At 35.4% G+C, this 14,505-nt stretch overlaps 1 protein-coding gene and 1 long non-coding RNA gene across 2 annotated transcripts in view; both read right to left on the bottom strand.

Annotated features, from left to right (window-relative positions):
* The window catches only part of LOC143668078 (uncharacterized), a 181,684-nt gene extending 169,264 nt beyond the window's left edge, over positions 1 to 12,420 (bottom strand). Inside the window, exon 1 of the long non-coding RNA XR_013168283.1 lies at positions 12,288 to 12,420. This is a non-coding gene — a long non-coding RNA (uncharacterized LOC143668078). The remainder of the gene's footprint in view (positions 1 to 12,287) is intronic.
* A 3-nt stretch (positions 12,421 to 12,423) lies between these two features.
* Positions 12,424 to 14,505, bottom strand: part of CXXC4 (CXXC finger protein 4) — a 270,656-nt gene continuing 268,574 nt past the window's right edge. Inside the window, exon 5 of the mRNA XM_077142651.1 lies at positions 12,424 to 12,480. The gene's annotated coding sequence lies outside the window, so the exon portion shown is untranslated. The remainder of the gene's footprint in view (positions 12,481 to 14,505) is intronic.

The following is a 14,505-nucleotide window of genomic DNA, read 5'->3' as shown; positions in this document are numbered from 1 at the left end:
TGACCTGGTGCTGGGTTGCTGCAATCCTTGGAATTACTCAGTTTCATCTCTGCCACTTGTAATATGGCGATTTCTCTCTCCTTGTGACTGCTCTTCTGGTTTCTTCCTGGGTGGCCTTCTCTGACTGACAGTGTCAAAATTTCTTCTGCTTATAAAGAACTCTAGTAGTACAGATTCAGGACTACCTTGATTGATGTGGGCCACAACTTAACCAAAATTAATGGTTTCAAAAATTCTTATTAACAGATGATTTTGCATCCACAGGACCATGGATTAAGATTAAGACTATGTCTTAGTTGGGGTACACAATTCCATCTACCACAGTACTTATTTCCACCCCTTTATATTCAAGAAAGCATTAAAAAACTTATAAGAAATCAAAACATGTGAAGAGAAAAGAAAACTAGATAGCATAAACTAGAGCCAGAAGTAATACAAATATGATCCAATACATGCCATTAAAAATACTTACAAGATTATACTGACATTAGAAATGCTATCTATATTAGATATATCTAATATTGCTTAGATAGTATGTTCTGTGACTTCTACCTTTCATTATTCTGTAATCTTTTTCATGTCTTAGGAAATAGTCAGCAAGAAGGGACATATTGCAAGAGTCTGGAACTTTAGTGGCATGTTTATTAGAAATCTATTGCCTCTCAACTCCAAATCCATCTTTTACTGCATTGCTTGTAATGATGGAACATTTTCCTTTGCTAGCTGGCATTATGTTAAATTTTATAATCAGCAGGCACTCTAATGTGTGATATTCTTGGCAGGTTTCCACACTTTCCTGTGGGTGTATTTCCCTGATGTCTCAGAGAGTGGCTCCGTACTGAATTCCATTCTTCATGGAACTTCCCCACGAATGGTCTAACTTGGATTCTCCTTGAATGGTTTTGCCACAAGTTCTGAGATGCCATGATCTCTATGGTCAGCTTTCCAGAGGGTACTAGAAAGTTGGCACATCAATGAACTTCTCTACCATCCAGGAGGCCATAAGTGCACCCTCTCCAGGGAGGTCTGGATCTTCCCCTTGGGTGGGGTGCCTGGTGCATCTTCCAGATGTGTTCCTTACTTGGGTGTTCTGAATCAGCCTGACCATAGTGCCTTCCCATATATTTGCTATTCCTGTATTTTTAAAAATATTCCTTATCCATAAGTAGTCAGTCCTTATATTCCAATCTCCTGCTAAAATGAAGGCATACTTTCTATCACCTAATTGACCTTTAATATTACAGATGGGAGAACTACTAACAAAAGGTCAAGAGTAGAGGTTGTCCATTCTGGTTTACAGAATCCAGAAGGAAGAAGAATGTGTTAATAACAATCATGAGAACGTTTTAAGTCTAGGATGGCAATATTTAGGAGTCCTGTAAGAGTAAGAGTGATATAACAAAGTTAATATGAAAATGACAAGCAGTTTATACTCAAAGATAAAGGCATGTAACTTAATGGAATATTTTAATTGGAATTTGTGATCAAAGAACTGTTCTAAATACAAAGCTGTGTTCAATTACTTAGAATAACAATACCCCAGTCTTAACATGACTGGAATAATAGTTATCAAGATACATTTATGCACAAGGGGTAAATTCTGTGCACGATTGCTAGAACGGTGTACTTTACTTTCTTTTCATACTTTTATGAATATTTTGTATTTTATCCAATTAATACACATTATAAATGTAATCAGAAAGACATAAAGCTAAGGAAATTTTTTAACAAATGGCCTGGTATATAAAAATTTGCATCTTTCTCAGAAGCGAGGTAGATAATCAATGACTAGGACTGATAATCACAGCCTTAGGGTACAAAGAGCAAGACTGCCTCAATTCTGAAGAAAACAGTGTCGATTTAGACTATAAAATATTTCCTACCATATTTAAGAATGGGTAGGTCTCCACAGTAATAGTAGAGGAGAGTACACTGCAAAGAATGAAAACTAACAAGGTATAACATCTGATAAATCTTTATCGTTAATTTTTATAACATCTGATATGGCTAACAAGAAAAATTTTTTTTATAAAATATATGCTTACCAATGAGCTTCTTTATATCAATTATGAATTCAAGAATGTGAATCATGTTAAAGAAAAATAAGACATTCACCAGGTCCCTACCCTGCCAACGGTATTTGATTCTTTTCTAACTCTTAGAATATTGACATAGAAAACTTGGATTACATTACTTTACTCTTTTATTCCTGATGATCTTGGGGTTACTAAATTAAAACCAATAATAAAAGTTTTCTTTTGCAAGCCTGAAATAAATTGACAATAAAATTGACACAAGAAATTGTGTATAATCACTGATTCATTCAATAATCATTTATTTTTTATTTACTAGTGCCTAAATATTAGGAGCCTACTCTTCAAGAAAATATGGTCTTTTGGCGATTATTTGCAAAATGTGAAATTCAGTTTAGACAAAAATATAATTAGTTTAGGTGGTATATGAAGAAATTTCAGGTTCTCAAGTATATGCTTATTTCATAGAATCTGGTTATATTTTTAAAACTTTTTCCAAAATCGTTATTCTAAAAAATTATCTAATAGAATCTGTGAAATGAGTAATCAGCATTAGAGATTCTTTTTAATCTTTTGAGTCTTTGGCTTTTGTATAAATATTTTTGTAGACCAATGGTAGGATGTGGGGAAAAAATTGCCAGGAGTCTGTCTTCAAAATCAAAGTTTCTGTTGTTTTTTTGTAAAGCCAAAAATTGTCTCATTAAAATTTCAGTGATTCTTCCATAATAATAAAAATTCCTTTTTCAGGGTAATTTCAAGCCTCTCCTAACAATTTTTAAATTGCAAAAACTAAAATTTAGGTTTTATAACAAAAACTAAGACAAAGCTTTGAATTGATAGGTAATTTACACAGTTATTTATGGAATAAGTAGCTGAGTGAAAAAAATCACGTATTTTTGTAAGTTTTTCAAGGTGAACTCAATTCAGTACCTCATGAATATATACCTGCTAGTGAGAACAGCAGATTCTGTTATGTAAGTCTTCCAAGTGGATAAGTCTAACTAAATCAACTTGTAAACTTAGAAATTGGGCAAACCTGCACATTATATTGAAACCAGCACATTATAATGATCCTTTTTTTATCCAATTGAGTGTACTGTTGAATAAACTGACCAAATCGGTTGAATGGTTTTCTTTTGTCCATCCTGTAAGAGTAGCCAAAATAATGGTTGACATTAAATCATGAATTAATTTTCTCTTGGGTGAAACCAATAAAATTAGAAGCAACAAAGACAAGAATTACAAGACCCTAATTTAAAAATTAACACACTGAATTAATATAAATAAAATAGACCCTAAATAGGATACATAAAAATGATCTTAGTGATATCTTAAACAGCTAATCATTAAATTATCCAAGCTCTGCTAGTCTTGCTTACTGTACTTGGAAAAGGAAATGATATTTAGCTATTTTAATTTTATTTTAAGGCAGACATAGAAAAGCATTGCTCTTCCCCAGTGAGCCATGTTTGAAACTATATTAAATAAGAGAATGCCTTGTGAAAGCTTTGTGTATGTATGGTCACTTTTTCTCAGGGACTTGACACTTACACTGGTTAGAATCCAGCCCAAGTGACAAAAGGTCTTAATTCTCTCTGGAACTTTGTATTTTAAGTGTGACCTAAGGACCAACAGTGCTGTTATCAACTAGAAAATTTTTGGAAATGCAGACTTTCAGATCTTATCCACAGACCTACTCAATCATAAGCCTCATTTTAGCTAGATCACTGGGTGCTGCATATAAACATTTAATCTTATTAGTACTTGGATACTACCTTTCTCATCTTATTCCCTTATTCTTATTTATACTTCTTGATTCTCCTACCTATCCCTTTCTATTTGAAAAAAAAAAAATAGAGTTTCCCAATGAAGAAAATAACTATTGAGCATAAACTACAGAGTATACATTGGATTGTGGTGACATGAGCTAGATCAAGTGGTTCTAAAAGCACACCCTGAATCTGGAGGAAGAGTGGATTATGCTCACAAAAAAGAAATTTAGCCTCTGGGTGGAAGCGGAATGGAAGTTCATAATCATTGATGGCTCCCAGAATTCTGCCACATTTCTCAATTGTTACACCACAACTGAGAGAATCCTCATTTGGAAGTTGAGCATTGGAAATCTAATCCTCTGTTTTGGAAAAAAAAGGAATTCCATGAAAAATGTGTCAGGGGACAGGCAGGCTTTTATAAGGGAAAATAAGTTGTGAAAGTCAGGAGATATGGATTCTGGTCCTGGAACTTCCTAGTTTTTTAAGGGTAAGACACAAATCATAATTATTTTTTATTTCTTATGCTAACATACTAGTTGGCACATAATATAAAATTTTATTTTTAAGAACTATTTAAACAATGAACCAGTGTTAAAAGGTCACCTTAAATAATTTATCACTCTGTGTTTCAGTTTTATTTCATGTTTACTAAGAGGGTTATTTTTTTAGCTCTCTTCCAAATCTGGCATTCTAGGATTCTGTGAGTCCTGCTATTGTTTTGTGCAATAACATCTGAGGAAAATTGTCCATTAATTAAATCGTGATTTTTTTTTTCAAAGTTACAACCAAGTGATATATAAATAGCAAAGAAAAGGAAAACTTCAAATTATTTTTTATTTTTGAAAATATGTGCTAATTTGTTCTCCTTTTACTTGATCGGCCTCTTTTTTATTCTTTGATCATGTATAGACGAAGACAGAACTATATAATATGCTGAAAGTAGATGATAATTAAGAACTTGAACTTGTTGAGCATTTTATTTTGCTGCTGTTTGCTATTGTTGTTGGGGTGTATATTAGGATCATCTAGGAAAGCAGTACTAACAGGTGATGTATGTATTTTCTAGGACTTGGCTCACATGACTGTGGGGCTAAAGTCCAAATTCTGTAGGGCAGGCCAGAAACCGGGCACTCCAATGAACGTTTTTGATGAATTCTCTAAGAGAAGCCAGATGGCCTAAGTAGAAATGAAAATTCTCCCTCTGACTGCTGAAATCATCAATTTTCACGTTAAAGCCTTCAGCTGATTAGATGAAATTTATCTCCTTATTGAAGGCAATCTCCTCAATTGACTGCAGATTAAATCAGCTGTAGATGCAATTAACTTATTGATTGAAGCCCATGAAATATCCTCACAATGACAATCAGGCCAGTGCTTGCTTGACCAAACAACCGAATACCATAATTGGACCAAGTAGACACATGAACTTAAGCATTATTGGACATTGAAAAGAATCCAAGTTCAGAGAATCCCATGGATGTCTCCACTGTGAAATAACATTTTTTTCTATTGCATTTGTCAGGTATCTCTAGAGAAATAGAACCAACAGGAGATATCTGTAAATATGAGATTTATGAAGATCCCATGCAGTCGTGGGAATGAAAGAGTCCAAAATCTGTAGGGCAGGATGTAAAGCTGGCGACTCAGACAAAAGGGCTTGACAAACTCCATAGGTGAGGCTTGTTGGCCGAAGAAGCCATAAAAATTCTCTCTCCTCCCTTAAAAGTCTTCCAGTGATGGGCTCAAATCCAGCAGATTGGATTATCTTGTCTTTGGGAGACATGGCTTTAGTTGATCATAGATGTATGACTGCAACTGCAATCAGCTAACTGATGATTTAATAAACCAGTCTTCTGGTTTATAAAGCAACCCCAAAATATCCTCGCAGTAATGATCAGGCCAGTGCTTGCCTGACCAGACAACTGGGCACCAACACCTGGCCAGGCTGCACCAGAACCTAACTATCACAGCCGTCAATGACATTTTCAAGGTAGCATACAAGGACATGTCACCAGATTTGCCATTATCCTAGTTTATGCATTTAGCAGGATCTACATATATACAATTGTTATTAGGTCTACTAGAGGACAGAAAAGTAATGGCATACAGAACAGAGAAAAGCCATCATTCTGCTTTTTCCTTGGTTGTTTTGGCCTCCAGTGAAATGCTGCGTTTAAGTTGTAGCATCACATTTCAAAAAGACATAGACAGAATAGAGAGAGTTCAGAGGAGAGCCACAAAGATGATAAAGGATTTGGAAAATAAGACCTATGTTGGAAAGGTTAGGGGAAGTGGGCATGTTCTGTCTGGAGAAAAGAAGACTGGAGGGAAGCATAACTGTCTGCAGACTCATTAAGGGATGTTATAAAGAGGAAAGGGACCAATTCTCATTAGTCAGTGAAGACAGAACAAGAAGTAATGGGCCTCAATTCCAGAAGGAAAAGTTTAGATTAAATATAAGGACTAACTTTATAATAATATGAATAGTTTGGAATGCTATCAGTTGCCAGAAGAGGCTGGGAATCACCATTATTGGAGAAATTCAAGGCTGAATCCCCACACCCATTGATCAGGAATGACTTAGTAATAATAAAATCAATTCTGCTGTGATTCATGGGAATAGATTAGTGACCCAGCATAGGTTCTTCCAACCCAAATGATTATATGATTAAGATACCAACACCCAAGGGGAATCGATCTGTGTATAAGGGAGGGAAGAGAAAGTCTTTACAAGCAACTGCTGTAAATTTAAACATTAAGCAATCCAGAATGTTTACCTAAGGGAGAGGCTGATTCTGCCTAGGAGATATGTAAGGAGATTGAATTAAATAGTACTGTGTTTATTCTAAAATATTAATCCGAGTTTTGTTTTTCCAAGTAAAAAAATTAAGACCTATATAATTATGCATTTCCCTGATTAGTATTCAAGTAGTGTGTGTGACAATATTTTTAATTTAGCAATTTAGCAAATCAGTAGTTGAGATTTTCTCCAGGTCCAAAAAATGAAATCTGAAAAACGTCAGATAATATTTAGAAGGATAATTTTACCGTGTCCCATTCAGGGGTCCTCTTCTTTCATTTAAAAACATGTTTAAATTGCACACCCGAAGGTTTTAGTTGATAGGCATGTGACTGTAATTAAGATCCAAGATCTACATAATTCAGTCACAATGTGGGTCAAAAATTACCCGTTCAAGGTTTTCATCTTAAAAATTGATTTCTATACCTGTGATTCCCAGAGTGAATTTCAGCATTATCCAAAGCACTTTAATTCTCCCCCTGCTCTCTGCCTTATCACATTACCCCTTGCCTACAGTGCAGTAGTATTTTGAATCATTGAAAAGGCAGGACTTAATTTTTTAGTTCACTTTTCCCCCTCTCCACCTTTCCCGTTTACCTTTAAGAAAAAAATGCTGCCTTTCTCTCCCCTGAGGAGGCTGCGTTACTGGTACCGTCCACATCATCAGGTTACAGCGCTTGCGGTGGTAGATCATCCCTGTGCTGTCATGGTGATGATATATGATGGAAAAAGCCATTCATCTGAAGAGGCAGAGCACAAAGCCTGTAGCAATTTAATGAGGTAGCCCAGCACAGGATTGGCGTGCTCGCCGGTGGACATATCCCCCAAATAAAAGTGGACTACTCAGTAAATTGAGAATCTTTAGATGGGAAAGGAAAGCCCAGGAAGATAATTTTTTATTTATTTATTTTTTGCTTAGAGACCTTTTATGTCTCCCAAAACATTAAAAAATAATGGGTTCCTGAATTAAAAACCTTTCAAAGCGTCTCACTGCCATTTCTTTCTCTTATATTTTCCCTCTCATAGATATTTTTCTCTTCCCGTTGCCATTGCCACCCCTTCAAATCACACTCTGGTTATTCTCCTGGACTGCTAAAGTGATTTCTTAACCTTAGTGTCCTCCCGCTAGAATATGCGTTTCGTAGTATGGATAATCTTAGTAAATGCCACATTCTTCTTTTCAGTCCATTCAACAGTGATTTTTAATGGTCTGCCATGCTCTATGAAATATATTTCACATTCCCTAGCCTGGCATTCAAGTCCCCCTAAAGTTTAGCCTGAATTTGTTTTCCCAGCTAAGATGCACAGTGCTTTCTTATCTGCATTGTACAATGTCAAACAGGACTCTTGATCTTTCATTGATATACTTGAACTTTATGTCTTTGTTCTTTGTTCCAGATTCCACCTGAGAGGCAGAGTAAATAATGGGGCAAACTTTAGAGTAAGACATACCTGAGTTCAAAAGTACTAGCGCTAAAACTAAAAAAAAAAAAAAAAAAAGAGCACTAGCTCTGATCTAGGACAAGCTGCTTTACCTCTCTAATCCTCAATTTTATCTTCAGGGAAATGGGAATAACAATGTCGATTTCAAAGAATTCTTTAGAGGAATGAATAAAAAAATGTTTGTAAAACACTGCATGAAGCCAGGATAGTCAACAAAGGCAGTACTTCTTATGTTATTTTGACATTATTATGAATATTTAAATTCGTACTTTAATGGTGATTCAAGTACCACTTTCTGTGTGAGTCTTCTCTAACTCACTTTCCATTTCATTTACACTTTCCCTCTTCTGACCTACTATAGCATTTTTATATGGCATATGTTTCAAACTGTCATCTTTTATATTTTACATATAGAAAATCTAAATTCTCCATGAAATGGGTTGGGGTTAGAAATCGTGTCTTTTATTTATCTACTTCCTATACCACCTAGAGGTGATAATCACATAAATATGCAACATATTATTTTTTCTTTTTTTACATGGGCAGGCACCAGGAAGTGAACCTGGGTCCTCGGGCATGACAGGCAAGCATTCTTGCCTGCTGAGCCACAGTGGCCCGCCCAACATATTTTTTAAATTATCAATGTTTTTTATGCATCTTTCTTTCCTAGTCACAAGTCCAAGGAGGTTTTGAATTTGCTTGGAATAACAACTGAACTATGATGGAATAAAAATTCAAGCGCATTTTGTCTGGCAGAATATAGTGCAAATGGCTGTTATACTCTAAGGATGAAAACAAAGCTAAGGCTAGTCCTGTGATAAGATTCATTTTCCACTTTATCACTTAAACATTCTTTAATGGATAAAGTACTAAAATCCTAAAGCCTACTGGTGCGTCCTAATTTAAGTAACTACATTTCTTCAAGATACTTTGCACTTAGTGCTTCAGGACTCTTATCACCTCAGAGCTTTGATAACTCTTGAATGGGGTGGGGCTAGTTGGTAAGTTTTAATAGCTCAGGTCATTCTAGGAATTTGACAGGAGAATTATCTATAACCTTCAAACCAATTTGAGCCATTTGCTTAGTGGTCCTAAATTCTATCACCTAAGTAAGAGCTTCCAAACTTTCTGGTTACCAGAAAAATGCTGATTGGATATGTGGTCTTCGAATACCTGACTGGCACAGTATTAATCTGTGAGGTTGGAAGGGTGTAGATTACCTATACGATTATGCATTCCTGTATGGGTCTATTTCAATGGCCAAATGATAAGGTTTTCCACATGGACATTTTAGGGTACATATTTTTTAGTGTAGATTGCTCAGAATTAGGCACACAAATTTTACAGTAGACCTGATTCACTTAAATTTCTTAATCTTAGATACGGTATTTTAAAAAGTACTTGCTAGATACAAATGATAGTTAATAGCATATCTTAATATTTTTTCATTAACAATGTACCACACCAATATATGGGATCAATAATGGAGGGGATAGATAAGAGGTATGGTGTGTTTTGGATTTTCTTTTTGTGTATATTTATTATTTTTCTTTTTGAGAATTGAAAATAGTATAAACTTGAACTTGATGATTGCACAACTAGGTGATGATACTATGAGACATTGATTGTGTACTTTGGAAGGATTATATGGCATGTGAATATATCCCAATAAAATTTGCAGTTAAAAAAGTATTTTCTAGAGACATGTCCAAAGGCTAAATTATTTCATTTAAATTATTAAATTTACTGCATTATCAATAAGCTATATTTGGATTTTACTCTTGCTCCTCCAGGGAATTAGCAAACGTTTTAGTTAGAGATAGAAAAATATCCTGGCTATGTCTCACTGCCTTGATTCTAGATTTATGCTTTTCTCTTCCATTTCCTTCCCCCTTTTCTGTGTATGTGATGCAGCTTATGCTTACCGATTCAGAGTATAGCTCTGAAGTTAGACTGTCACAGTTCAAAACTGGAGTTACCTCCTTACAAGCTGTTTGGCATTCATTAAGCAGATAATCAATTTGTGCCTTGTTTTCCTTATTTGACCACTAATAGTACTTACTTGATAGAACTATGTAAAGATACAGGAAGTAATTCATATAGAGGCCTTAGCACAATGCCTGGCATATATTTAGCACTAAATATTAGTTATGATCATGGTACATGCTATGGATTCTGATTTTGTGTCTCTATCAATAAGTCCTCATGTGATTGCTTTCTTTCCCTCACAATCTGCATTTTTATATGCTATTTTTTTTTAATTATTCTGCAATTCCTTTCTCTGGTTCTTACACCCTTTGAGCCAGTCCAGACACTGCTGCTGCTTTTCTTTGCACAAATCTCTCATTTCACTGGACTCATTCATTATAATGCTGCATGTATTTTAAGTGTGCTCATTGTGATTCTCCTCCACTTACCATTTCTGTGCTAAGGCTGTATTTTTTCACCACAGTTATTTCCGTATTATCGTCTGGAGTCCTAAGACCTTGGGACATTTTCAAGTGTTTGGGGAATAGACATGGCCTATTCTTGGAGCACTCTTCCTCCAATGTTGCTTACCAACCATAGTTTTTTGGTGGGAACTAAAAGTAATTTGAGAAGTATCAAGGTCAAAGAAGCATGAACAAGGTTTGAGTATTGACCACCATATCCTAATTGATTTTTATTTCCTTTTCATTGAATTACAGGTCAGTGGATCTTGTTAGCTCATTTCTTAGAATTTCATTTTATAAGCACCACTTCTTAAACATTTTTGCTCATTGATAAAACACTCCTAATACTAGTAAAAGGGGATTTCCCTTCCCTCAAAATCTATGTTCAGCATTAATGTATAATTTTCTAGTGAAAATTCACTTTTGCTTTATGAAAAATAATATCAAGACTGAAAAATATGCAGTATAGATTTTTAATTAATTTCTTATATTTCTATATTATCAAGCAACTGGAAATTGGATCCTCTGAGTAGACACATATTTGATATAGGTTTAATCAAGCCAATTCTTATTTCCACCATGGTACCTGTCTGAAAACTTTCTGCAGAAGCATATATCAGTAAAAGTAATATTGTTCTAGAAAATCCAAAGGAATTTCAGGAGAAACTGATAAAGTGACTTTCACTATGAATAATCCAACCTCATATAATAAGATATAGCTATGGGCATTAATATATATTTGAAATTATGTAGAATAAAATTCAGAATAGAATAATATGGCAATAATTTTATGTCTCAGATACTTCAATTTTAAATGGGTAATTGCTGTATTAAATTTTCTTCCAATATGCATTCAGTGGAGTGTCATGAAATTTAACAAAATGTAACAATCCTCAAATCTAGAATTTGCATGTGTGCACTACAAAGAGAGACTAAAAGAACTATGCTTTCCTCCGATTCGCCTGTCAATCAGATCATTCAGTTTCTGCTGGAGAAATATGGTTTACACACCCAAAGTGTACACAGCTAAAATTTCCCAAAGGAATGCTTCACAAAAGGAAGAGGTTCTCCAAAGAACAGTGTAGGAATGCACTCATTGCCATAGTTTGTGCTGCAGTTTCCTGAGACCACACACAGATGATGGTCATGCTACAAGCTGGATCTCCCACTAATCATGTTGGAGAACCTACACTCTCAAGCAAAAACACAGAAGAGCCTGTACTTTTATGATTTGTTCATTTTGATTCTAAGACATTGGTACAAAAAGGAGTATTAAGAATATATGAAGGAAGTTTAAAATATAATTTCTTCAGGTGATAGCATAGGCTTCCTATAAAATCCAAAGGAAATATCTAAAAATTACTCACACTTCAATAATTCATGAAAAGAGTTAGTATAAAAATAGACTAAAAATTAAGAAGTTCTTTATATACCACTATTATCATGTTACAAATTACAATAGAAAAATATTTTGTTGATAGAAGATGCAAAAAAGTTAATATAATATATAACAAATGCATCAATGAATGTTTAAAAACAATGTTATATAGCTATGAAACTTAATAAATGATATAAAATAAAGAAAGAAGGGCTAGCTTAAGTCTCTGGATTCAAAAATTTAAAAAGATGAAACTCTATGAAAAAGCAAATAAAATTTTTATATTTATTTGTTGTTTTCATTTGTTAAAGCTGCCAGAATTCAATATACCTGAAATGGATTGGCTTTTACAATGGGCATTTATTAATTCACAATTTATAGTTCTTAGGTCATGCAAATGTCCAAATTAAGTCATTGATAGGATGATACCTAGAATTTGAAGAACGGCTGCTGGCATCTGACACCTCTAACACATGGGAAAGCACCTGGCTGGTGTCTGCTGGTCCTTCACTCCTGGGATTTGTTGCCTTCAGTTCTGGCTCCAATGGCTTCCTTCATGGGTCCTCTCCTCCAGGGCTTTTCTTTCTAAGTTCTCTCCACATTTTGTATCTCATAAAGGATTCTAGGAAAATAATTAAGACACATTTTGAACAGGGTGAATCACATCTCAGTTGAAATAACCTAAGCAAAAGGTCTCACCTACAACAGTTCTATACCTACAGGAATGGATTAAAAGAACACAGCCTTTTCTGGGGTGCGTAACAGCTTTAAACCAGCATATTTGCTAATTCTTTAAAATAAGTAAAATGACTTGAAATTTTGTCAGGAAAAACAAATAAATTAGATTGATCAGAACATTTTGAGAAAAAGAGTTATTAGAAGATATTTTATTCTCAAACACTTGAATGGAAAATAAAATTAAATATCGTTAATGCGAAATGCAGGACTAAATACTCATGGTAGTAGAAAACTCAGAAGTTGTCCTAATTGTTGATAATAATTTATCAAACAATAAAGATATGATTTTTAATCAATGGGAGAAAGAAAGCCTAGTTTATTAATTAATCTGAGAAAATTGGTTATGGAAGGTTAGAATGCTTTCTTTCACCCTACACCACAGCAAATTTAGACTTACTCGTTTTTGGGGGGGCATGGGCAGGCTCCAAGAATTGAACCCAGGTCTCTGGCATGGCAGGCAAGAATTCTGTCACTGAGCCATCATAGCCAGCCCAACTGTTTTCTTTTAAGAGGTTAAATATAAAATGTAAAACCATAAAGTACCAGAAGAAATTTGAGGTAAATATTATCTGAATAAGTATATATCCATACTTATTCAGTATACAAAAATGATGAATATAAATTCATAGATATAAACACAGAAAAATATAAAACTTCCATATGACAATATACAAAAAATTAGAAGTAAACAACAAGCTGTGAAAACATAAGCAAAGGAACAAAACTAACAAATAAAAGAGAAAAAGTTAAACACCCAAATTTAAAATATGGGGAAAAATCATAAACTGATAATTTACAAAAGAAGAAAACCTGTGAAAATTTTTCAAACTACCAGTAGTCAAAGAAGGAAATATTTAATTATTAACAAGAGACCTTTTCTCCCCCTACTAATAATACTAGAAAAGATTATGAAGAATATAATGTCCATTGAATGTGTAGAGAAATTATATTTGAAAGTAATTTGACAGTATGAATCAAATGTTGAATGAGAAATTTGTTTAAAAAATGACAGATGCTCTTACAATTTTGTGAGTGAAAAATTGCAGCTAATCTCAATGTCCAAAGAGGAAACTGGTAAAATAAACTATAGTATATGCAAATACTATGTGGTCTTTTAAATATTTAATTTCATAAAAATTTTTTCATTGGACTTCCCGGAAGATGGCTGAATAGAGTAGCTCGAGATCAGCCCTGCTCCACAGAAAAGTTAGAGAAAGGACAGGAGGGTGACTGAGGTAGTGATTTGGGAGTGCAGCTGACCTGGGAGAGGCTTCTGCACCACATAGGGTGGTCCTAGTTACAGAGGCCAAGGAACTGAGAAGCAGAAAGCTGGAGCCTGGCATGGAGGTGCAGAGTCTGTGGGGGTGCATGGACAGGAGCCAGGGACTGGGAAGTAAACCAAGCTGTGTTCCTTGGGCACACCACCCTCACCAGTGCAGTCCCAGGACTGGGGACTCACCCCACACCCCAAGCACCAGAACCCCATCACCTGCTCCCATTCCCCGTACTCCAGGCCCCCCCACCCCCACCCCATCAGCCCACTGTGCATGTACCTGCTCCACATCTCCACCCCAAGTGCAGCACCTCTCATGCACCTCTCCCAAGCACTACAATCCCCTCCCTGTTCTGTGCAGGCTGTTGCCAGTGCACAAAGGCTTTGGGCATTAACCTCCATACCCGGGCTACCCCCACCACCCTGTCCATAGTGTTGCACAGTCTCACCCCCACCCCCGCCCTTGAGTTCAGTGCATCAGTTTATGGCACACCTAGACCCACGCATCTGCATGGCTTGCCAGTCATGTCATTCAGCTCTGGGAACCTCAGTTTACAGCAGTCATAGAACGACACATGTGCACAGCCTTAAGCCACACTTCTCAGCTCTGAGAAAGTGGTGACCTGTGCAGGTGAG

This window comes from Tamandua tetradactyla, chromosome 24 (genome assembly GCF_023851605.1).
Source record: "Tamandua tetradactyla isolate mTamTet1 chromosome 24, mTamTet1.pri, whole genome shotgun sequence".
In the NCBI taxonomy this organism is placed as follows: domain Eukaryota; kingdom Metazoa; phylum Chordata; class Mammalia; order Pilosa; family Myrmecophagidae; genus Tamandua; species Tamandua tetradactyla.
This window is presented reverse-complemented; position numbering and strand designations above follow the sequence as displayed.